Source organism: Hyaena hyaena, unplaced genomic scaffold (assembly GCF_003009895.1).
Source record: "Hyaena hyaena isolate Hyena2069 unplaced genomic scaffold, ASM300989v1 scaffold_100, whole genome shotgun sequence".
NCBI classification, from domain to species: Eukaryota; Metazoa; Chordata; class Mammalia; order Carnivora; family Hyaenidae; genus Hyaena; species Hyaena hyaena.
Genome location: NW_024080732.1, coordinates 3401242 through 3426137, shown reverse-complemented (window position 1 = coordinate 3426137; position 24896 = coordinate 3401242). Strand labels below are relative to the sequence as shown.

At 44.8% G+C, this 24896-nt stretch overlaps 1 protein-coding gene and 1 long non-coding RNA gene across 2 annotated transcripts in view; one reads left to right on the top strand and one right to left on the bottom strand.

Annotated features, from left to right (window-relative positions):
- The window catches only part of LZTS1 (leucine zipper tumor suppressor 1), a 51373-nt gene that overhangs the window by 2021 nt on the left and 24456 nt on the right, over positions 1–24896 (top strand). The gene's annotated exons all lie outside the window — the stretch shown is intronic.
- Positions 19729–23750, bottom strand: LOC120234016. Its single transcript, XR_005528962.1, has 2 exons — positions 23444–23750; positions 19729–20045 (listed from the first exon to the last, which is right to left on the bottom strand). It is a non-coding gene; the product is annotated as an uncharacterized LOC120234016 (long non-coding RNA).

Sequence of the window (24896 nt, the reverse complement as noted above, 5' to 3'; positions counted from 1 at the left end):
CTTTAACAATCCAGTGTGTGCATTTGTGTGTCTGCAGGAGGAGCCCCCTGTCTATCTGTGTGTGCCACAGTAGGTGCGTGTTGAAATAGTTGCTGTCAAAGGTGTGCTGCTGTGGAGTGTGTGTTGGGAGACCCAATGCTTTGTGAGGGCAAGATTTGTCATGCAGTCTTGTGGAGCCATGTGTCTGCCTATATGGACAAAGAGGCAGATGGGTTCCAGCCATATAAAAATGGCTTTCTAACCCTGAAAATGTATTTATATGCCTTTGTTTTTATTCATAATTCACTTAATAAATATTCATTAGATGCCTAAAAAATGCAAGGCTCTAGGCCAGGCAGTGAGGCTACGAAGACGAATAAGATCATAAGAGCAAACCTATAGTTAACCAGCTTATAGTCGGGTGTAATGGGCAATAGCTAACATTCACTAAGTATACTATGTGCATAGTACTTGTTAGGTATTATCTCATTTAATCCTCAGCACAGCCCTGCAAGGTGTATGATTATTAGACCAGGAGAGTTAATAGCTAGGGTAGAAAATGGAGGAGCAAGTGATTGAACTCTGTTCAACTCAGCCCTGGCTTTTTTTTTTTTTTAACTTTTTAATGTTTACTTGTTTTTGAGAGAGAGAGACAAAGAAACAGAGCGTGAGTGGGGGAGGGGCAGAGAGAGGGGGAGGGGCAGAGAGCCAGACACAGAATCTGAGCTGTCAGCACAGAGCCTGCCACAGGGCTTGAACTTATGAACCACAAGATCATGACCTGAGCCACAGCCAGAAGCTTAACCGACTGAGCCACTCAGGTACCCCCACCCTGGCTCTTTCCATGTTCTTCTGCTTTAAAAATAGAAATATATGTTTCCTCTCTGCAAAATATTCTTGGCCTGTCCCTCTACGTCCACCTAACAAGCTCCCGCTTGTAATTCTAGTTTTAACCATGAGAGTCAACTCCTTCAAGAAAACTTCCCCTCTCCTTTGCCTGAGTTTGGGTCACATGCCTTCCTCTGAGTTCTTACTATTCCTCATGTTATCCCAGCATTTACTCACTAGTCCTGAAGAGCCTACAAAATTCTTAGAGACAGAGATAGTGTCATGAATGCCCAGCTCAGAGTATTGTGTGTGGCTACTGTGATTAAGCCCTTAATAAATGCTTGTTTAATAAAGTAATGGGAAGGGAAAGAGCTGTCAGAGACCATTGGCAGGGAGCATTTTCCCAACAGCAGATTACTGCATGGACACACTTTGTTGGTGTGGCCTCTGCTTTCCTGACTTTATTATTGGGTCAGCTCCTTCTGGGCCTCTGCCTAGACAGGGCTCCTCCATCTCAGTTCCTGACTCCAGTTTGGGAATTTAAGGAAAATATAGCTCCCAGCCACCCTTCCAACTATGTCAGGGTCAGGCACTCTATGTCAGGGTCAGTCAACCAACAAATATATATATATAAGTGGGAGCTGGTAGGTATGGTCTAAAATTGAGGTTTTAAAATTGTGCATTTGGAACCTCAGGAAGGTAGTGGTTCCAGGGCAACGATGCGGTGTTTCTAGGGGTTTGCCAACTAAGTAGTATCTACTGTCTGGGGAATCTTTAGGCAATTTAAATGGTAGGACTCAGAGGTTGCTTTTGAATAGATCTTTATGCTGCTACAGTTTGAAAACCACTGATCGAAAACAGACACTCTTAAGCTGCTGTTGGGAGTGTGAATTGCTACCATGTTTGGGGAGGTAATCTGGCCATGATTTGCCCAAGGTCAGGTGTACAGTCTGGTGACTTCCTTTCCCCTTTACACCACCCCATTAGTTCTCAAGGGTTGCCACATGCCTTCTCAGGGGTCTGAGATTATTTTAGTTTTCCTAAAACTGCATTTCACTATTTATTAAAAGTTTTATCCATGCAAGTTTCCAGGGAAGTGGGGGATTTTAAGAAATGTTTCAATAATGCCTTGAGAATAAAATTTGTGATGATAATTGAAGAGAAGAACCAGCAAACATGAATCAATAACAAGTACATTGAAAATTGGATTGTACTAACTTCAAACACAGCAGCTGCTCAGTGTGAGGGAGGTGAGCTCGAAGACACAAGGGAAGAGGTGGTCATGAACTAAACCTTGAAGTTGAATCTCAGGAAGGTGTACAAAGAGTAGACATAGCAGCAGCAAGGTCATCGTTCCAAGATGCAAGCTGAGACCTGAGGAGATGGAACTTTTTTTTCCCAAGGGGAATCCTGGTGGGAGCCTGTTTCCTCCTTCCATGCAACTCAGCAAGCCACTGAGAGCAGACAGAGCTGGGAAATGAAAGATGGGAGGAGCTCACCTCTAACAACTGCCTCCAGCAAAATGAGTGTGCAGAATCACTTTGGATCCCCTTCTCCAAGGATTTAGAGAAGGGGGTGGGAATGTGTCAAAAATCAAGCATGGTCACATTGGGCTTCAGGCTAACTACCATTTGGCAAAGCTGCATCTGTATCTTTATCTGCAATCTCCATCCTGCTTCTGTCACTCTCTTGCTTCCTGCCAGACATCAACTTCCACCTGACAGCCTATCACCATCCCTAGGCTTCCTATAATAATAATTTTAACAGCTCTTTTGATTTGTACAGGACTGTCCACTTGAAAAGGGATATTAATATTGTTGTTGGTGATGGTGTTATTACTATCATCATCATCAACCCTGTAAAAAGATATCTTCCACAGTTATACACATGGGAAAACTGAATGAGCCTATCAGAGGTGGAGGAGCTCACCCAGGATTTTAAGTGGAATACTGGAATTTGAACCCAGTTTTCCTGTCTCCCAGTCCAGGGCTATCACCACCCTACTATCAGGCCTGATGGCACACAGAATGTGAGGGTGTATGTGTGTTAGCTAACAGCTGAAACTAACTGTTCTAATCAATCCAGTAGAGTAGTGATTTTTCTTATTAAGTGATAGGCCAAACTGTTGTCTAAACAGACATGATGTGGGTTTTTGTCCAGGACCTGGAACAAAGGCAGTAAGGAGCTGCCCTATCCAGCATAGATACCCATAGGTGCCCTATCCACCCATAGAATTGCTTTCAAGATAACTGCCTTAAGGATGACTGCTAGTGCACGCACGCACACACACACACACACACACACACACACACACACACCATACCAAATTCATTCATTCATCTCCCCCACTGAGACATGCTTTCCTCTGATATCCACACTCACTGTCACATCCCATAGCATGAGTCCTTGGACATTCCCAGATGGCAGGACCTGGAAGATCCATACCTGTGTCTACTTGGGTTGGCCTCTCCATGGCATGATCTAAAGTGTATTTGGGCAGACCCCTTCTTGATGCTACAGAACCTCAATTTCTGCCATGCCCAGAGCAGTCGTTTTTGAATTGCCATCAGCCCTTCAGAGCTGCAGAAGCCCCCAGGCCATAGCATCAACCAGAAGAAAAGGGACCAATCTAGGTGAGACTCTCAGATTAAGGGGTACACAAGGACATAGTCCCCTCAAAAGTGTCAAAGTGGAGCTGAGATCTGGGTTGAAGGTGGGCATTGCTCTGAAAATGAATTGATGTTGAAGGACAGACCCTGTCCTTTGCATGAATGTAACTGCAATGCATATAGACTGCCAGGTGGCTGAGGCAATCCCTGCCTGAGGCACCAGGGCAGGGCTGTGCACTTGGCTCACTGGTCTATTGGCTTTGAGGGTATCTTCACTCTCCTTGCAGTTGCAAAGCCATTTGCTGCTAAATCACCCTCCTCCTGGCATCCTGGACTGCTAAATTGGTCTCAACTTGCTGTACTTCCACCCACCACCTTAGTCATTATTTGCTGGCAGCATTCAGAGAGTGGGTGTAAAGCAGCTGAACATTATATTCCTGCTGAAGAGAGAATTGAGTATAGGCATGCAAGGGAAGGAGGCAAGAGAAAGCTGAGGAGGCAGGGAAACAAAGCTTTTGTTGCCAGAACCTTTCTCCAGTAACTCCAATAACTTTGGACTCTGGGGTGGTAAGCAATAAGTGAGTATGTCCTGGCTTGATAGGAGGAGACATGAGGGAATGAGGGATACACTCATTACTGAGGGCCTGTACCTGCTTGGTCTGGAGGGAAGAAAGGACATCAACTATGGAAAGGGAAAGACACCCCCCCCCCAACCATTGGTTCCCTTTTCCTTAAATTCTGCAATATGTACTGTCATACTCATTGAGCATCTGTTCCCATGTATTAGTATTTAGTTCTCTATCCTTCCTCCCTGCCTAGATTATAAATCCCTTGAAAGGAAAATGTGTCATGCCTCAGGTATAGAGCACCAGGCTCTGAATTTAGTTAGGGCTCAGCCGCAAATAGCTGAGGGTAATGGTGGTGAGGCCTACAGTGGCCCTTTCTTCTCAGCCATTTTGGAACTCCCTATGGTGCCCAAGGGCCACAGAGTTTGAAAACCCAGACAGGCAAGAAGAGAAGGAATAACAGGGGAACTTTCAAGGCTGGGTCTGCCATCTCAGTGAGGAAGCTTCAGGGAGGGAAGGGTTATACCACACAAGAACAGACCAGCTAGGGAAGCAGAAACTTAAAGACTTTCTGTCCTGGTATAGCAAGGCTCTGCGTGATCTCCAGCCAACAGATGGGGCACTCTTTGTTAGCTCCTCCAGTGCCCAGGATTGCACTGAGGCTGGTGGGAGGTGGAGAACAGAGTCAGTTCTCATGGAAGACAGCAGAGACAGCATCAGGCAGAACAGAATGACCTTGACAGGAGGTTCTCTGAGTCACTGATAACATTTGTTTGGTCTCCCAAGGAGAGGTTGGAAGGGGAACACAGCACCAACACAAGCTGGCCTGGAACCTGATGGATCCCCCAACCCTGGTTCCTTCCCTCCCACCCTCTTCTCAAGGAAGATAATGGGAAAGCCCTGAGAACAGAAGCCACCACACAGCTAGGGAGGCAGGAACAATGGGGAATTAACTGAGCATGTCAAGGGATAGAAGTCTGCGTGGAATGAGCAGTTGCTCTTGACCTTCTGCTACTCACTAAGAGGCAGTCTGACCAGAGTGTTTGGTGGATACCCGTGCTGGGTCTTCCCTGGCCACCTCAGCAGCAGCAAGATCAGGGACTACAGGGTTTCAGAAGGACACTTTAAGCACTTAGAGAACCTCCCATATTGATGGCAACCTTCAAACATTCCAGCTTCGGCTCTCTTCTCTTTCCCATTGAAGGGCATCTCAGCAGTGCACTTGCAGAGGAGGCCAGGAAGGATTAGACTGTGCTCACATCTCCCCCAGCTCCAATGCCATAGTGGCACCATCAGGCAAACAAATTGCAAGCAGGTAGGGAAAGCAAAAACCACCAGGCAGAGCCCCAGCCTATACCTGCATTAAAAAGCCACCACTCCACTGAAGGGAGCTGTCTGCTTCTAGCTGCCTATGTTTCTCACCTCAATGGGCCTTCACCTGCCCTGCTCAGAGGCACTGCACTGGCTAGGAGCGGGTATGGGCAGGATGCTTGCTCTTCCTGAGACATTTCCTCATATACCAGGAGCACCAGGCTTTCAACCTCCCCAGGATTTAGAAACTTCTATGGAAATAACTGGAGTTACTTCTATGCTAGAGCTACAGACAAGACCTCTAAGCCCAAGGCTCCAAGATTTATCAGGAAACTAAAGAGTCTGTACTAAAGAAATTTCCAGTGTTCTGCATAGAAACACAAAATCTCAGAGTTGAAAGGATCCTTAAATTCTATTCTATCCACTCTTCGCACTCCCTCCAAAACTCTTCTTCCCCAAGTTGCTGTCTTTACTCACCTCCAAGAACTCCTACTCTGGACCCCTGGAACCCAGTTCTTTCTATTTCAGTTGCATTCTTTTAAAGTTGCATATGCTATGTTCATATCAAGCACTCTACCAGATTCTGGCAGGAGCAACAAATGAGACAAAGACTATTCCAGACAGGCTTGGTATTAGGGGAAACAACAGATGCTTTAGAAAATATCCCTATACAAAGCTAAATCGGTCTAAAACGTCTTCCTGGAAGATATAGAACTTGAGAAGCACCCTGTAGTCTGGGTGTGATTTTATTTTTGAAATGTTTATTTATTTATTTTGAGGGAGAGAGATCCCAAGCAGGCTCCATGCTGTCAGCACAGAGCCCCATGCATGGCTTGGTCCCATGAACCATGAGATCATGACCTGAGCTGAAATGATTGCTGGACACTCAATCTGCTGAGTCACCCAGGCACTTCTGGGTATGATTTTAAGAGATGGAGGGAGGGTGGCAAAGATAGGAGACAGTAGGTTGTGGGGAAACAAAAGCAGGTTGAATCAGATTGAGAAGGGCCTTGTGCACCCCTTGGGAGTTTGCATCTTATTTAGTAGGCAGTGGGAAATGATGGAAGTAATAGGTAGAGGAGTGTCTTATAGTAAACCTTGGTTTTAAGAAGTTAATCCAGCAATGGAGAATAGAATATATTTGAGGATGGAGACACTTCTTTCTAGAAATAACATTATTTAGTAGAATGACTTTCTCTCCTCCTTCCAATCTCCTGATGATAGCACATGTTCCCAGATATCTCACACAGCATGGAAATGTGGGGTAGCTAAGGCTTCAAGTAGAAGAAACTTCCTCATCTAACATCAAAGGTTAGGGGTCAATGTGCAGGGTCTAGGAATTTATTTATAAGAATATACATGGTGGGGGGGGGCGCGTGGGTGGCTTAGTCGGTTAAGCGTCTGACTTTCGCATAGGTCATGATCTCGTGATTCGTGGGTTCGAGCCCCGTGTCGGGCTCTGTGCTGACTGCCAGCTCAGAGCCTGGAGCCTGTTTCGCAGTCTGTGTCTCCCTCTCTCTCTGACCCTCCCCTGCTCACGCTGTTTCTTTCCCTCTCTCTCTCTATCTCTCTCTCCTAGAAATAAATAAAACATTAAAAAAAAAAGATACATGGGTAACACTTTGCTTTGCACTGCTTTAGTGCTGGAAAGAATCACAGGGAGCCTTTTTGCTTTGCTTGTTTGTTGTTGTTTTTGTTTTTTTTAGATAGATGAAAACATGGAGACCCACACTGGGAAGGAACTTGCTCAGGGTCCCACAGCTGGTTAGCTGCAGAACTAGGATTGGTGCTCCCACTTCAGATTCTTTACACTAAGAAGCTGCTAATTGTAGACAAAGATGGAAAGGCCAATAGAATTCATTAGGTCCTCAAATCTTTAGTGTTAGGCAGGTTTGCCCCAGAGGACACATGAGACTGTTCAATAATGGAATGTTCTCAGTCTTTGTGGATTTCTCACCACCCAAGAGAGTGCCTGGACTTCCACTGAATGGACCTACAGCCTCCAATTTTACCTGCATGGCTTCCTCCTGGGGTTTCTCTGGGGTTTTTAGATGTTTGATTCCCTTTTTTTCTTCTGCTGTTTCCTTTGTTCTAAGAGTTCTGAGAAGCTCCCATATAATGTGATAGTGAAGGTTTACCATGCCAGTCACAACTGTGACCAGTTGTCACCTTTCCAAAATGAATCAAGTTTGCTATTTGGGTCTCAATATGTGCTCAATTTAAATCAAACTTGAACAAAACGAGAAGGCTGTGGGTGCCACTGAGCTATGCTAACCACCCAGAGAGTTGATGCCACATTGGGAGAGATTCCCAGCCAGGAGGCAGGTGTCCATTCCAGTGCTCAGAGAGGCAGGTCTCATCAAGGAAGGACCTTCTTCAATCTCAGAACTGGATGTCAAGGGTCCTCTTGTCCACAGCTCTAAAGATCTCACATCATCATTCCCTATCTTCTTCTACCTGCCCAGGAGCTTCCCTTGTGTTTGCTAAAAATCTGACTAGGCAAGGGAGGATAAGGCCATGGCAGTTTCCTGTGACATCTCCAGCCTCCAGTGAGTCTTTCCTCAGGAAACATTTCAGCTCATGCCATGTGCCTTTAGTCTCCCAGAGAAGCTTATCCTCACCTGGATGGTAACCTACAGCCCTGGTAGAGCAGATGAGCCCCAAAGGTGAGGCTTGAGCTTTTTCTTTTTTTCTTTTTTTTCTTTTTTGTTTTAATGTTTTATTTATTTCTAGGAGAGAGAGAGAGAGAGACAGTGTGAGCAGGGGAGGGTCAGAGAGAGAGGGAGGGAGTCACAGACTCTGAAACAGGCTCCAGGCTCTGAGCTGGCAGTCAGCACAGAGCCCGACGCGGGGCTCGAACCCACGAACCGCGAGATCATGACCGAGGCGAAAGTCGGACGCTTAACCGACTAAGCCACCCAGGCGCCCCGAGGCTTGAGCTTTTTCATGTGTCTCAAGCTTTCAGGCAAATTTGGGAGTAGAAAGCAGAAAAAAACATGGTTTTGAATATCAGATAGATCGGTGTTTGCTATGTAACAGCTGTATGGCATAAGACAAGTCACTTAGCCTCTCTGAGTCTCAGTTTTCCAATCTATAAAATGCTTTGTGTCTCAGGTAGAATTTTTATGAAAATTACATGACCCAATATGAGTAAAGGCACATGAAACATAATAGGAGCTCTATTTGTGTTAGCCTCATCTCCTTCCTGTCAGCCAATGGAAAGAAAGCAGGCATGAGACTAAGCTGTCCATGCAGGAAGGCCATGAGCCCTTGGTATAGACATATCCAGGATATCAGGAAGGGGAATCTTTGGAGTCAGGCAATACTGTGTGACAGCTTTCTCTCTCTCTCTCAGTCTCTCTTTAAAAATTTTTTTAACATTTATTTATTTTTGAGATAAAGAGACAGAATGTGAGCAGGAAAAGGACAGAGAGAGAGGGAGACACAGAATCCAAATCAGGCTCCAGGCTTTGAACTGTCAGCAGAGCCTGATGCAGGCCTCAAATTGAGATCATGAGCTGAGCCAAAGTCGGACACTTAACTGAGCCACCCAGGTGACTCTCTCTCTTTTTTATAATGCTTTATTTTTTGTTTGTTTTAATATTTATTTATTAAGTTTATTTTTTTATTTTGAGAGAGAGCATGAGTAGGAGAGGAGCAGAGAGAGAGAGAAAATCCCAAGTAGGCTCTGCACTGTCAGTGTGGAGCTCAACGCAGGGGTTATCCCACAAACTGTGAGATCATAACCTGAGCTGAAGTCAACTGACCCACCCAAGTGTCTCCTGACAACTACTCCCTTATTTGCTTATTCTGGCAAAAAGAGGCAGTCATAACTAAAAACAATATTGGGGGAAAACACTTCCACCTTTGTCACTCTGCTTCTCTAGCTACGTTGTCAATTTGACTAAATTAAAATTGGCTAATGAAATTATGTACAACAGATGGGTGTGGCATCACTGAATGTCCTGAGACAGAGACTCAGTGTTGAAGTAGATCTCTTGCTCACATTGGCTTATGCCAAATGTGTGGAGGATAGGAGGCAAGGGATGGGAGGACTCAGAGACCCTGAAGGGTCCCTGGGTTTTCCCTCTGCCCTCAGGAAGACCCCACAACACCATCTGGAGCATGTGGAATGGAGTTAGAGGAGGAAGATTTCTTCTCAGGGTGATAGCTAGATACGAGGGTTTTATACTATACCTCTTTCGTTTTTCCTCCTGCCTCTTGGTTCAAAGCCAATGGCTTTTCCATCTGGACCATTTTCTGGATTATGTAGCATATACGGTCAGGAAAAGGGGAGAAAGAAAAACAAAAAAAACTTCTCTCTACATTTAGTTCACTGGGAGATGCATAGATGCAAGAAGGCCCAAGTTTGGCTGAGTCTCACATAGGAAAATGAAAAAGGCTGAAGAGTCCACCTTTACCTTGGGAAATTAGAGAAATGTTATTCTCCCTAAATAGCATCATTAACAACATGGGGGCAGGCAGTCTGGGTGGACCAAGGAGAAGCTGCTGCTGTGCTTGACACACATTCTATACCAGGGACAGATACATGACTCCTCCCACATAAAATGAGCAGTCTGGCATTTAGTGCACCTTCCACCTGCCTTCTCAGCTCTTTCTCTGCCCTTTTTTTTTAAGCAGGGTAAACTTTTCCACTTTAATGGCATGGTCCAGAGAATTGAGGTGGTTTATTCCATGGCACAAGCACACAGCTGTTAGGTCTCTGATCTGACTTTAGAACCTACATCTTCAGAGTCCAGCAATTTCTCCATTCTAGGATGTTGGTATCTGCTGGGCAGAAGGCAGTGCCTCCAGTGACAATAGGCTATCGTGGCTTTTAGGAACATCAGGGAGAGGGGACGTTAGCTCAGTTGCAGGACCATCTGATTCTAGGGCCAGGATAGCTTGAAGAGATCATAAAGAGCTGTCTAGGAAAAAAGGCAGCCTCAGGACTTCCCTCCAGCAGCCTCTGCCCTCCCCCATTAGACAGTGGTGGGAACCTCCTGCCTGCAGAGGAAGACAGAGTTCAAAGGCTGGGACAGCAGCTATAAACTCCCACTTGACTGCATTTCATGGATTCAGAAGCTGATGAGAGATGTGGAACATGTTAGAGAAACACAAGGCAGCCCTGAATTAGGCCTTATTCTCATCAGCATAAAGTGATTTCAGAGAAGCCTGCCAAGGGCAAAAAATAATGGTGCTATGTTGAGGTCCCTACTTAAGATGTCTCTAGGGACAAGTGGGGCCCTAGAGAGGTGTATCCCAGGGTAGGAAAGCAGGATGAAGGGATGGCGACACAAACCAAGAACTCTCTTCTTTCTCTCCTCCTTATACCTTTTGCCAGATACTGAGGACCTTGCTCCAGGGAGGCAAGTGGGATTTCTGGGATCTGGTCTAATTGCAGTGCTGTCTCCCTGCTATGCCCAGACCTGTGCTAGGTGCACTGCACTTTTCAGGCAGCCAGAACTGGAGTCTTCAGGGACACAGTTGCAGGAAGACCCCAGAGATCAGCCACTTCTCTAACTCTTTACAGGCAAATATGTTTCCACTTTGAATCATAGAAAGGTACCAGCAGAAGGTAGAGTCTGATTTCTAGGATTGGTGACTGTGAAGGTTTCTTTTGCCCTAATACCAGAGTGCTCAGTATGCACCAGATCCAGTACAAGAGTGGGCATTGCTTGGTGCAAACTAGCCCCTGTGCTGCTTCATGTTTACTCCCCTTGTTCCAAGCCACTAAGTTGATATCATCCCTTGGATTCCCCCACTCTCTCCTCTAGCTCCTCCATGGACTTAGGTGAAAAAGACTCCCCATAGGTGTTCCTGTTTAGTTTTCCTCGAGGAGGTGGTGGCAGAAAGTGTGGGCCGAACAGTAGCAGCAAGAGACATGATAGGCCAATATCACATGCTTTAGTTTAAGAAGACTTAAGGGCCAGAGACCCACAGAAATGCTTCTGGGGAAGATAGAGGTGTCTGACCTCATCTACACCCTGGGGCCAGGCTGCTGTTGGGTAACTGTGACTCAGAGAACACACAGGGGAATGAGGAGATGTCTCTAGCTAAAACCACCCCACCACTAGCTTAAAGGATTGGGTCTGCTCCCTGAATTCATACCTGTGCTTCTGACTATCTGCTCCTTTCCTTGAATATACTGCGTTCTGCTGGGCAAGGCTCTGTGCTAAGCCCCAGGGATACTTGGTATCCTTAGGGACTTTACTATCCATTTGTTAGATTAGTGATTTCTAAGAACTTTTAGAGCAATTCCTACAAAAAAAAATTGATACATGATTACCCATGTTTGAAAAATATCTAATCTCTAAAGACTCCAAGTGGAAAGGTCCCCAGTTCTCTAGATAATGAAAGAAAACTAGAACCCAGAGAACATCAAAGTTGGAGAAAAATATATCAAGAGTTTAAGCCTAGAATAAAAGCACAGAAATGCTTTCAGTCACCAAGTTCTTTGTTAAAAATCCAAAAGACAAACCTAACTGCCATTTACTAAACTCTTAATTATATCCCACTTCCTTCACAGATAAAACCTCACTCTATATATACAGAAACTTTGTGAGGTAGGTACTTCTGTTAGCTTCAATTTACAGGTAGGAACAGAAGCTTGGAGAGGCTGCAGTGGTACTCTAAGACTAGCGGTGCAAAGGACTAACAAGGATTATAGACTGAACCCAGAGTGTAGGAGGAGGTGAAGGAAGGGTGGGGGTCAGAGGGCAGAGTTGGGGTGAGGTCTGGAGAATCAGGTAAGCCTGCGGGAAGAAGGTTGAGCAAGGGGGCGGGGGAATCACTGGCTGGTGGTAAGGTCTATAGAGCACCAGTACCAGTAGGGGTAAACAGAAGGTGTGTGTGGCTAAAGGACTGTTGATGGCAGCCTCGGTTCAAAGCCAGGCATTTTCCTTTGCTAGATGTAAAACCTGAGACCATATTGCATTTTCTGCAATATGAGAATTTCTGTAATATGAGAATTATAATAGTGTCCACCTCTCAGCAGCTTGCTCCAAATCATGTATTGTATAGTCCTTCATCCAAACCTAACAGATGGGAGCTTAAGAGGAACTCTGTCCCCCAGATTACATCCAAGAGACCTGGACTCTGCTGTTTCAGCTTGGGCATTTACCTCTGGCCAGAGGCAGTGGTGAGGTTGGTAAACTATCTCCCCACAGCCTTTCCTGGGCAGTGGCAACCCTCTTCTTGAGCTGTGGGAGGCTGGCCTCAGCCTTTTCAGAGGAGACTCCTGACAGCATCCAGGTCCTGTTTCTTCAAAGAGATGGAGACTGAAGAATCCCTCAGCTCTACTGGGGAGAGAACTCTGCACAGGGATCTGCCAACAGAGATAGTTTCTCTCTTTAGAAAGGAGGAAAGATCACTTCTCGGCCTTTTGGCTAAGGTCAAGTGTAGAAAGGAGGAAAGACCTTGGAGGCTGAAATGGAAGTGGAGGAGTCAAGACCAAGTCTTGGGGACAAAGAGAGGTAGAAGCTGAGGCATACCAGTCTGGCTTCCCCCAGCCCCAGCCTTGAGGGTCTTTCCAGGAGTATGTGAGTGGAGGAACTGTCACCCTGCTGGTGGTAGCCAGTGCTGGTGGCCTGAGGGAGAGGAGCAAGTCTTTGGCTCCACCACTGCACCGCATCCTGGGAGCACTGTTGAAGCCACTTTGCTGAAACCACCCTGCAAGCCCCATCCTAAAGGTAGCATCACTCTGCCAAGTAGGGGAACAGAGTCAAGAAATAGGCAAGTTCAAGAACACTCTTTAGAGCCAGGAAGGAAAAGAGAGTAGAAGGTAAGGAGGAAGGGAAAGTGTAGGTTGGCAAGTTTATAGATTTAGCTTCTGTACATCCACCTTTCTGCCTCTGTGAATACCTCTCTCCCTCTGATCCCCCTGTGACATCAGACCAATTCCTTGTTCCCTCTGAGCCTTGTATGGTCATTGGCGAATTGGGAGAAAGAAACATCTCCTGGGGTCATTGTGAGAATTTTTTAAAGTGAAAATTATATTGAAGTGCCATATTCATACACAAATATGCACAATCATGGATGAACAAACTGATGAATTTTCAAAAAATTTTACATAAATAGAACCCAAGGCAAAAGATAAGAGTGTTAAAAGTACCCCTGAAATCCCTCTGGTCCCCCTACTCTCTGCATCCTGACACCATAACTTTGCCGTCTTTATCAACATCTTATTAATAGGACCACATAGCATTTGCATTTCAAAATACAAGGTGCTATGGGGCGCCTGGGTGGCTTAGTTGGTTAAGCGTCCGACTTTCGCTTAGGTCATGATCTCGCGGTTCGTGGGTTCGAGCCCCGCGTCGGGCTCTGTGCTGACTGCCAGCTCAGAGCCTGGAGCCTCTTTCGGTCTGTGACTCCCTCTCTCTCTGACCCTCCCCTGCTCACGCTGTCTCTCTCTTCTAGAAATAAATAAAACATAAAAAAAATTAAAAAAAAAACAACAACAAAAAAACCCAAAATACAAGGTGCTGGAATTTTGATTGGTATTATATTGATTCTATAGATCAATTTGGAGACAATTCAAATCTTTACAATATTGAGTCTTCTAATCCATGAACCTGACCTATGTCTGCATTTGTTTAGATTTTCTTTATCACAATACTTTACTTTAAATAATTTAAATAACAGTTTAATTTAAACAGTACAATTTTCAATGCAGAGACCATATATTACTTCAGTTATTTAAAAATGTATATTTTTAAATGGTAGTTTTTAAAATTTCTTTTTCTGTTTATTTGATGCTAGTATATAGAAGTGCAATTGAGTTTTGTATACTGACATTGTATCCAGAGACTTTCCTAAGTTTATTGCAAGGATTAAAAGAGATGATGGATGAACCCTAAGCACATTGCTTGGTGAGGGCTCACTAACTTTGATATGTGTGCAGAAGAGCTGAGACAGGTCAGGGACTCAGTACTAAGGGTATGCTTAGTGAAGGAAAATATCAGAATAGGAAGGTCATTGAGCTCTGGAGGGAAGGGTTTGTCTGGCTAGTTAAAGGAAGGAAAATCCCTACAGAGAGAAGTAACAGGAGAATAAGAAAACAATCTTGAATGAACTTTGAGAGAAATTCAAGAGCTCTGAATAGGTTCTAATATTGGTGTGCACTTTACAGTTTGTAAAGCCCTTTCATATCCATTGTGTCATTGTTTCTCACTGCACACCTATGAAATCACCACATATGAGATGTTTATGGCATTTTTCAGAGAGAAGGAAAGGGTATCAGAGAGTTAAGGGGTTGGCCAAGTTCTTTCTCTGAGGAAGTACTGGTAAGTTAGGTTTCAAATACAAGCCTTTTGACTATATTACTTAATGCGAAAGTTTCCCAACACTGTCAAATGGTAGTGTTGGTCTTGATGAGGTAGGCCATGGGAGAAGGAAAAGGTTATCAGGAAGATTAGTGTGGCAAGTGTTGAAATCTGTATTTAGAAGGCCTTTGTGCAGAATGGGTTAGTGCAAAGAGAGGAGGCAGGCCTTCTTAAAGGTTGTCACCACATGTTAGGCATGAGATGATGTAGGCCCTCAGGAAGGGAAGGGAGAGAAAGTGCAGAAAAAGGAATCACAGTGGGCCAGGAACCCATGGGTCAGGTCACAGCTCCTCATGAGCAACACATACAAGTGAGGAATGTTCCTTTGTGACTTTTAGATCTCAACTCCCTCCTCATTTAAAAAAGAGTGAAACTGACATGTGTTTACCCTTTCTTGGCTAATCTAATGATTAAAATTACAACCAACTCTTTCTTCCTCACCTGTTCTGTTAGACCTCTCTCCCAGCTCCTATTATACACTAACTTTGATAAACTTTGGAGATCAGCTCCACTCCAGCTCCCAAGAGGTGGCCCACCTTGATCTGTCCTCATACTGGGAGCTGAGTCCTTTCAGCCAATGACTCCCATTCAGATGGCTCTGATAAGGCCTGTTTTCCTCAGCATGAGGCTGAACTTGGTGGTGGGAATGCACCAATAATTCTTTCTCTCTTCTCAAAGCATGTTTGCTTGCTGATCTCACCATAGCCTCTCAAAGTCTTCCTTGGAAAGAACAGTTGCAGTGCTGCCTAAGAGCAGATTGAAGGGGAGCCCCAGAGAGAATACTCACTCAGGACCATACAACCAGCCAGTGGCCCAGAGGAGCAATTCAAGACCTGAGTCCATTGTTCTTTCTACTTCACCATTTAAAAAAATACCTAATATTGAGTTGCTGGGGTGCTGGGTGAGTCAGTCAGTTGAGCGTCTGGCTCTTAATTTCAGATCAAGTCATGTTCTCACAGTTCTTGGGATCGAGCCCTGTATTGGGTTCTTCACTGACAATGTGGAGTCTGCTTGGGATTTTCTCTCTCCCTCTCTTTCTGCCCCTCCCCACTCTCTAACTAAATAAATATTTTAAAAAATTGAGCTGGGGTATTTATAGCTTAGACAACTCTGAAATTTCCTATTTTGGGTCAGTTTTACCTCTCACAGAAGCTAGAAGCTGACTGTAGACTTGGAAGATTTAAATCTATGTATCCTAGGCCTGAATTAAATACTACTTCTGGAGACTTCTGTCCTTCCTCTGTTTTCCCACCCTAGTAGAGATTCCTAGAGTTGACCAGGTAGAATATGGCAGTTGCAAAGCCCAGATGCACTGAGGGCAGGGTGGGCAAGAAGGCTATCCGCTGGGGTCTACAGTTACAGCCAGCTTCCTGAGTCCTTCCTTCCTGTGCTCCAGCCAAGCTAGTGTCTCAGTTGTATCTTCCACATTCTCTCCTTGCTCGTATAAACTGCTTCTCTACATAAGCCATTCTCCTGCATCTGGAATGGGCCGTATCTCTCCCTAGAAAACCAGGTGGGAGGGGCGCCTGGGTGGCTTAGTTGGTTAAGCATCCGACTTTCGCTTAGGTCATGATCTCGCGGTTCGTGGGTTCGAGCCCCGCGTCGGGCTCTGTGCTGACTGCCAGCTCAGAGCCTGGAGCCTGTTTCAGTCTGTGACTCCCTCTCTCTCTGACCCTCCCCTGTTCATNAAAAAAAAAAAAAAAAAAAAAAAGAAAAGAAAACCAGGTGGGGAAGAGCACATTGAAGCACAAATGGGCAGCCTACTTACCAAAAAGGCTCTCTAGGGAAACTCCTGAACTCGTGTCCCTATGTGCCTCCAGCTACATCACTCTTCTCCCCTGAGACACTTTTTAAAAATATATTTTATTTTTTAATGTTTATTTAGTTTTGAGAGAGAGAGAGACAGAGCATAAGCAGGGGAGGAACAGAGAGAAAGGGAGACACAGAAAGTGAAGCAGGCTCCAGGCTCTGAGCTGTCAGCACAGAGCCCGATGCGGGGCTCAAACTCACAGACTGTGAGATCATTACCTGAGCTGAAGTAAGACGCTCAACTGACTGAGACCCAGGCTCCCCTCCCCTGAACACTTCTAAGACACACTTGAATGTCCATAAAATGTCTCATCTGAAGCCATTGAACGCCGTGGAGAGATCACTGGGCTTAGACACCTTCTACTGAGCTTCCTTTCTAGAGTCACCCCCCATTCTACCCAACTTTTGAGGCCCCAGGGACATTCCATGGTGGGTGAAGATGGAAGAAAAACTGCCTAATTCTACTTAAAATATCTGATGGGACTAATATTTATTGATTCCTTGTTATATGCTAGATGCTGTGATACATGCTTTACATATGCTATCATATTATCTAATCTTTAGAACAACCTCAAGGTGTAAATATCTGGTTTTCAACTGGGAATGAGTTTACCCCCAGGGAACATTCAGCAATGTCCATGACATTTTCAATTGTCATAGATGGACAGGGGAGGGGGGGCAGAGAGTGGGTGTAATTGGCATCCGATATATATATGGGGGGAGAGGAAATAGTTTCTCACAATAAAGAATTGTCTAATCCAATTTGTCAATAACACCAAGGCTGAGAAACCCAACTGAATTTACAAATGCAAAAAGAAAACTGGGGTTCAGAGTAGTGAAGTAGCTTCCCAAAGGCTCTTACAGCTAGTCAGTGATGGAGTTCTGTTGCAGTCCACATCTATCTGACCTGAAAGCCTGTGTTCTTTTAGTTACAAAATGCCCCTTTCAAAAGCAACTGCCTTCCAGGTCCTCTCTTCCCTGGGAGAGAACAAATGTCACTGTCTCCGAGTAGGCAAGCAATTTGCATCTGTCTAATCAGAAAGAAGCCCAGTAAGCTCAGGAAGCAACTGCTAAGGTGCAGACTTTTCCCTCAAGGTGCTCTGCGGGGTTACAGAGGTATGAGTCCATGCCTCTTCCCTCTAGAAATCTCAGATCTCATCTGAGTATGGTATGTACACATGCAGAGTGCCAATTGAGGGTACTTCCAAGAAGCCCATGGGCATCAGATTGACAGTGGGTCCTGGTTGGGGACAGGGAATGTTTCCCTTATGGAAAGGCAAGGCTAGATTAGGTCCTGCAAGGCTTGGTATTGAGATTTCAGTACTAAGAGGAGAATTGCTCTGCTTCTTGGACCAGGATGCGGAGGGTGGAGACCGTATTTTGGTGGATAGGTGATAGACCATAATGAAAGCACCACCATTCCACTGGCTCTTTTCTCTTGTATTTCTCACTTCATGGTCTTACTTTTCCTCTGCTTCCTCTAATGACTTTCTTCATCTTGTTAACTATTAGCTTAAAAAAGGTTGAAAAAGCACCATTTTTGCTGAGTTGCTGTGGTAGAATAACAGTTCTTCATGCCATTGCAACCACTTGGCCCCTAAGCAGTGATTAGGAAAAATATATAAGCAAAGTATAAGCTAAAGATCATAGGACCAGACCTTCTCGGTGGGAGTAGAATTCAAGGAGGACATAGCAGATAAGACAGGTGCAAGGTGCTTGAGAGCTGTCTTCTGGAGAACCTTGAATGCCAGGCTAATGTCTAAGAGGAAGGCAGAGACTAGATCTCTAGAACTATCTGGCTCTGGGAGGAATGTGGAGGGGGAAGGGGACGGGAGCAGTAACTGTCTGGAGTGATGTAGCTGATGGTGTTTTAGAGACAGGAGCTGCCAGGAACACCCCCACCCCTTCCTCCCTGGCTGCTCTGCAGAGGCTGCCAATTCTCCTGGTACTTCTTGAAATAACATTAGTGCAGTAGACTCCCCAGCTATTAGAGGGGGAGGGCAGTCCCACATTCAGGCAGTACTGCTCCTTATTTCAAGTGTCCTCACTGCTAATGGGAAGTGAGGCCTGAACACATGTGCACGTGTCTCTATGCATGTGGCAGTGAGGGGAATTATCCTAGTGAATGTTAATGAATGGACAGGGACAATGAGGTACAGTGAATGATTGAGTTGAAAGGGGCCTTTCATGAGGCCTGAGTGACAATTGATCTCCAAAGGAAGGATGCCAGCAGGAGCGGTATCCACATCCAGAAAATTAGAGAGGACTTTTATACCTGACAGAACAGGGCTGCAGAAGGAGCTGAAGTCCCTTCAGTTAGCACCATTACTGGGCAGATTAAAGCAGGAGGAAGGGTACACCCTTAGTATGGGATGTGTGAGAAGTTCAGGGCCAATTCCTAGAAATTCTAGAGAGGACTAAGAAAAGTAGGGGACTTCCATCTCATCTCTACTCTGATGACATATGGTGGAGTGGGGTTTGCCTAACGGGATGAGAACATTTTCCTTGGCCAAAGATCCCTTTGCTCTCTTCCTGTGATCAGTGGCAGTTCTACTGCTTGTGATGGAAGCTGGTTGGGGAAAAGGACTCAATGCCGATTGCAGCAATTTCTAAGGCAAACAGCTAGGTATCTGTCATTTTATATTTTCCTAACATCATTCCCCTAACATTCCTTCTTCCAACTACTTTGAGCTTCTCTGTCTTACTTCCCTCCTTCATTTAACAGTCATTTAGCTGAATATGTGGAGACAAATCAAAGTGTGAGCTTCAAGAACCCGAGCCTACTGGGGTGATAGACAGGTAAATAACAAGTGACTTGAGAGGTAACATGAGATCAGTGCTGCCATAGCTTCAGTCTCTCTCTTGTGAAATCACCGGCAAAGAAGCAAGAAGAACAGGAAGGCTTCACGGAGGAAGTGATATTTGAGTGGGACCTTGAAGAGTGGATTATCACAAGCTTGGGTCAGAGACAACTTGTGAAAGAAATTCTAAATTAAGCCAACAGCCTAGGCAAGCAAAGCTCTGAGGGTATTATATACTGAGTGGTATTGAAGGAAATGGGGTGACGAACCAGTGCAGGGTGAAGTGGGGAACAGAACTGGAAAGGGGGCTTGGGACTCGGGTCATGTAGAGTCACGAATGAGAGTGCAGGTCTCTGAGGAAGGAAATTAAGACAACTTTCCAAAGGGGAGAAGGTGAAAAGGACTTCAACATGAACTGATCATGTTGTGTTTTAGTAAGGTAACTTCCAGTTGCTTCAGTGTGGAAGATCTATTTGAGCTAGAAGAAATCGAAGTCAAGAAGTTCATTCAGTGAGCATTTACTGAGCTCCAGCTGTTACCGGGCATTTTGCTAAATGATACAGTGGTGAGTGAGACATTCCAGGGGACTCGCAGCTGATAGCGTTATTTCTTCAATGCGTTCCCAAGGCACCCCAGGACACTCCTGATTGCATGGAGGAGCTTCACACACATTCTCCTATTTCCAGCTTCCCTCCAGTCCCAGAATTCCCCAACTTTGCACCAAGCCAGAATTGGCAATAGACAGGGATAACCCCCCTGGGAAATTTCCAAGATGCTGATAAATACTGTTGTTTTGGATCTTGCACAAGGTTCTTGTCCCTGGGATAGGTAGAAACAGAGAAAAGTATGCTTTTAGGATAGTTTTCCCACCTGGGGTTGCAGGAATTTTCTGCCACTCTCCTCTCCTCCCTTAAACTCTCTAAGGGAAAATCCTCCTGAAGTAGAACCTTCAAAATGAATATTCCCAATTAAAAGCCCCATTCTTTTGTTTTGTTCTGTTAAAATTAATACCAGCTTTATATGCGTACTTTCAATCCTGATATCCTATCCTGGGCCCCCTTTAACAGTCCTTAGTTCCCTTTTCAAGGCATTATATGTTAAAATGTATAAAACAGAACAAATCTATCCCAGGATTATATTATTTCTTGAAAACCTGCGGGAAGTTTTACACTTTTTTTGTTGGTGGTGGTAATGGGGTTAGGGGTAAGTGCCTAGTAGCTTTAAATATGGTTTTTCCTATTAAAATGTGCTCCAGTCCCATGATCTCTTCTACCATTCTAAGATGCATTCAACCACATACCTCCTTGCTACTAAGCCCTGACTTCTCTTAGTTAATAACAGTTCACCAGGCATGTGACACTTGCACAAAAGAAATCAGATCTCCATAACCAACAGCTATGATATAATCTTTGCCTTCATCTCCACTACTGTTTCTGCACAGTACCCTCCCCCTTCTTACTCAGCTCCCACCCCCTTCCCAATCACTGCATTTACATCACAATGAAGGCCCTTTCTCCTCCTCTTGCTGCTATCTACTTTCCATCTCCCCTCTTTCATACACTCTTTTTTCATTCTCTTTCCCTTCTCCCAGGTTTCCCTTCACCCCTTGGGATCTCTCCTTCCCAAATCCTTTTAGACCTCCTCCTCTTGCTCAGGCCTTTACTTACTCCCTGCTCACTTTGCTCTGGGTCCGAAGGAAAGCAATGAATTGAGGAGGAATGGACTGGGCTTTGCCCTCCACTGTTGCCCTACAGACACTTCCTTTAACAAGCCCAAGATCACAACCCTGAGGGGTGAACCATTTGAGACACACACACATGTAGCCATTCTCTCTCTGTTTTCTATAGCATCAGCCCAGGGAGCCACACAATGAGAAGCCAAGGGCCAGATCAAGGTGTTACTGAGGACTAATTCAGTCTTCTTTGTGCTAAGCCCAATTTCCTAACTAGATAAGGCCATTAACTCATCTGGGTTTTACTGGGACTTTCCACATTCTAATACTGAAGTCTACTATCCCAGGAATTTGCACAGTCCCAGGCAAATCAGCACAATGGGTCTCTTCACAGATTCTCTTTATAGAATGGAGCTCAGAGTACAGATGACTTAGAAAAATACAGCATCAATAAAGGTGTTGAATCTAATGCATACTCTTGGCCCCAGCAGGTTAGGTCATTTAACTGTACTCTTACCATGTGAGGAAGGTCTAACACACAAGCCTTCAAATACCAACACATCCAAGGCCCTGAACCAGACTAGGGAGCCACTGAGGTACAAGTGCCACACAGAGAAGCCTTCTCTAAAGAACACTGGGGCCTAAATTGTCATAGATAGATTCCAGTCTACCCAGTGTGTTCCAAGAAGACCCCTGGGCATGGGGGTTAGGGATGAAAAAGTTTATAAATGTGCACTGTGTAGTATCTTGTGGTGTTTTTGCTAGGAACGGGTAGTTCATGAACCCATGGACCATAAAATGGAATATGATTTTTATTTTTTATTTTTATTTATTTATTTTTCTAGAATATGATTTTTAAACACATACTTATCTATCTCTTCAACAAACATTTATTGAGCTCTGGTCTGGGGGAACAGTGTATAAAATAATCTGTTGAGAAAGGGGTATGACTACAAAGGACCTGCACTGCAATGTGATTAACACTGTTAAAAGACTAAGCAGAGGGTGTATTGAAGACATAGGAAAGCCTCCGAGTGGAAGCCCTGTTTCAGCAAAGTCTCAGGAATTTAGGCCTATAGAGCAGGGAAAACCTGGGAAGTGGGTCAGTGGAAGAATACTACACATTTATAGAACTCAAGTCAATCAAAATGGATGGAGGGAAGGGTGAGGTGAGGGAAGGCATTGATGCCATATAATATGGAGATACAAAGAGGAATAGTTCTAATCATGAAGGCCTTCTTTGCCATGTTAGGAAATTTTAATTTTATTTTTGGGCAACAGAGAAGCTTTGGGAGGGTTGGGAAAGAGCAAATAACAGGCCTATTGATATCCTAAGGGAAGTATGATAGAAACATAGATCATAAGACAGTGGCAGTGGAGTCAGAAGGAAATGCTGGTTTTTAGGAAAATCCGTAATAAGAGGTCTTAGCGAGTGGTCAGGTATCAGAGTGAGAAGGATAAAGGCTCTGAGCTTGGTCAGGTTTCTTAGAATCAGATTCTGGCTTGGTCACCGTTGTACTATTCTCTAAGACTAAGAGCCTAGAGGGAGAGACATGCTGGGGGAAGGTGGGTAATGGCAAGGAAGAGAAAATGGTGAATCCCATTTCAGATATGTTGAGTTTGAGATGTGGCGGCCTATCTCAGTAAAGATGGCCAGCAGGCAGTTGGATATTCAGGTCAGGAGCTCAGGAGAGAGGTTTGGCTATGGACACAGATCCAGTTATCACCATGTGGATACGACTGCAGCCATGGGAAAAGTATGGGCCAACCAGGACCAGAGGATAGGGTCCAAGATGGGATCCTGAAGAACACTAACCTTTCAGGTCAAAGGAGGGAAACGTGACAGAGAGAGAAGCCACGGGGATAGGAGGAAAGCCAAGGGATCATAGTATCATATAAGCCAAGGAAAGTGTGTCTCAAAAAGAATAGAGTGAGAAAAAAAGAACAAACAAACATGAAGTGACTGAGAGGTTGAGTTTGTAATTATTAAAAAGTGTCAGTTGGATTTATTAACATCCCTGGAGAACATTTCTATTGGATTATCAAAGACAGAAAACCAAGCTTCTATAGACAGAGGATAAGTGGGAAATGAGCAATTGACAATAGTAAGTATGGCCTTCTCTTTCAATAAGCTTGTCTGTGAATAGGAGGAAGGGCAGTGATTTCTAGGTAGGGTGGGGGGAATGGAGTTTAGGAGCTGGTGTGTTGCTTTTCAAATGGCAGATCTGCACATGTTTAAGTGCTCATGTGAGAGAATAATAGAAAGCCATGGGGCATCTAGGTGCCTCAGTCTGTTAATCATCCAACTCTTGATTTCAGCTCAGATCATGATCTCATGGTTTCGTGAGTTTGAGCCCTGTGTATGGCTCTGCGATGGCAACATGGAACTTGCTTGAGATTCTCTTTCTCTCCCCTTCTCTCTGCCACCCCCCTCACGCTGTCTCTGTCTCTCTCAAATCAATAAGGTTTTTTAAAAATTACATAAAAATAGAAAGCCAGAACTTGGAGAAATAGAAGGAATAGAACATAATTCTTAGTGCCAGACCTCTGAGAAGGTTGGGGTTGATGGAATCACGCCATGGCTAGAAGAACGATTAGCCTGATGTGAAGACATTCCATTGTGACAGGTACAAAGCAGGCAGGAATCACTTCAACTCCAGGTAAGTTTATGAGTTCAGAGAGTTAAGAGAGTTTGATCCCAGTGCTTCTACGTATCTCTGTACTGTAGAGATGAAGTTATCTTCAGGGAGTAAGATGCAGAGGTGGTACAGAGCTTACACAGTGGAGAGGTTTTAATAGATGTGACTTGAGAAATACAAAAGGCAGCAGTAAAAGCCCAAGTGTGCTATGGGATCTTGATTCTTTGCTGTGGATATTAGCATCTGGGCCCAGAAGGAGTTTATCATCCATTTAGGTGACAAAAGCACTACTTAACAATACACAGTGTTGAGCAGAAGGCAGGGAGGGGTGGATGGGGGTGGGGGGGGGAGGCGTTGTGCCTCAGATAAGAGGGCGCAGCCCAAGGAAAGGCATGGAGAAGGGGAAGGACTAGATGGGCCTCCAAGAGCAGTCAGGGATGCTAGCAAGGAGGACATTCTAGATGTCAGATGCAACCCTGAATGTCCATGACCTTGAATTCTGGGACCAGTTGGGAAGAGTGTTTCACTGGCAAAGCTTGAGATAGCAGGAGGTGAAGTGAGAAGGCAGGTTAAGGTTAGAGTGTATAGGACGTTGAATGCAAGCTAGATCTGTTATGTGTATAGTGGCTGACTCCATTCTGTTCACTGCTGTGTCTATAGACCCCTGATAGTAACTACACATAGTAAATGCTCACCCAAATACTTGTGAATGTCAGACAAAGGCGCAGATACTCTCTATATCTGTCAAAGTGACTGCTGGTACATGTACTAGGAGGTGATACATAGCTGTGCCTACCCTCCCAGGCATTTCAATCCTGTTTTCACCTTGCTTGCCCCATGACTAGGCTGTGTGAGGCAATAGATGAGCTCTGGCTTTTGAACCCAAGTCCTTGGTTCTAGAATCAGCTTTTCTAGCTGTGACACCTGGAACTCTGCTTACCAATATATGTCCAGGGTGTGGTCAGCACAGATGAAATAATCCAATTCAAAGATGATTGAGGTATAAGGTCTCATAGCACTCTATGTATCACTATAGATAAAGCACCTGGTAAGTGGTACATTTAGCTGGACTTACTACTTCCTAGTTGCTTCCTGTTCCTTGTTTTTTTAATAGTCAGCAGAGGGGATGGGGGCCAAGAGATGCAAAAACTCCCTTCCTCACATCCTCATCCACGGCCTGGCCCTCATGGGAAGAAATAATGGCTGATACATAAGGTGACCATATGCCTCAGTTTATGTCTGATGTTCTGATGTAATTGATACTAGTGTCTCCTTTCACTCTTAAAAGTGTCCAAATTATATGATCTCCCTCCTATAGCCTGTATTGTGTTCACAGTTTCTGTGTTCCCTGGGAAAGCT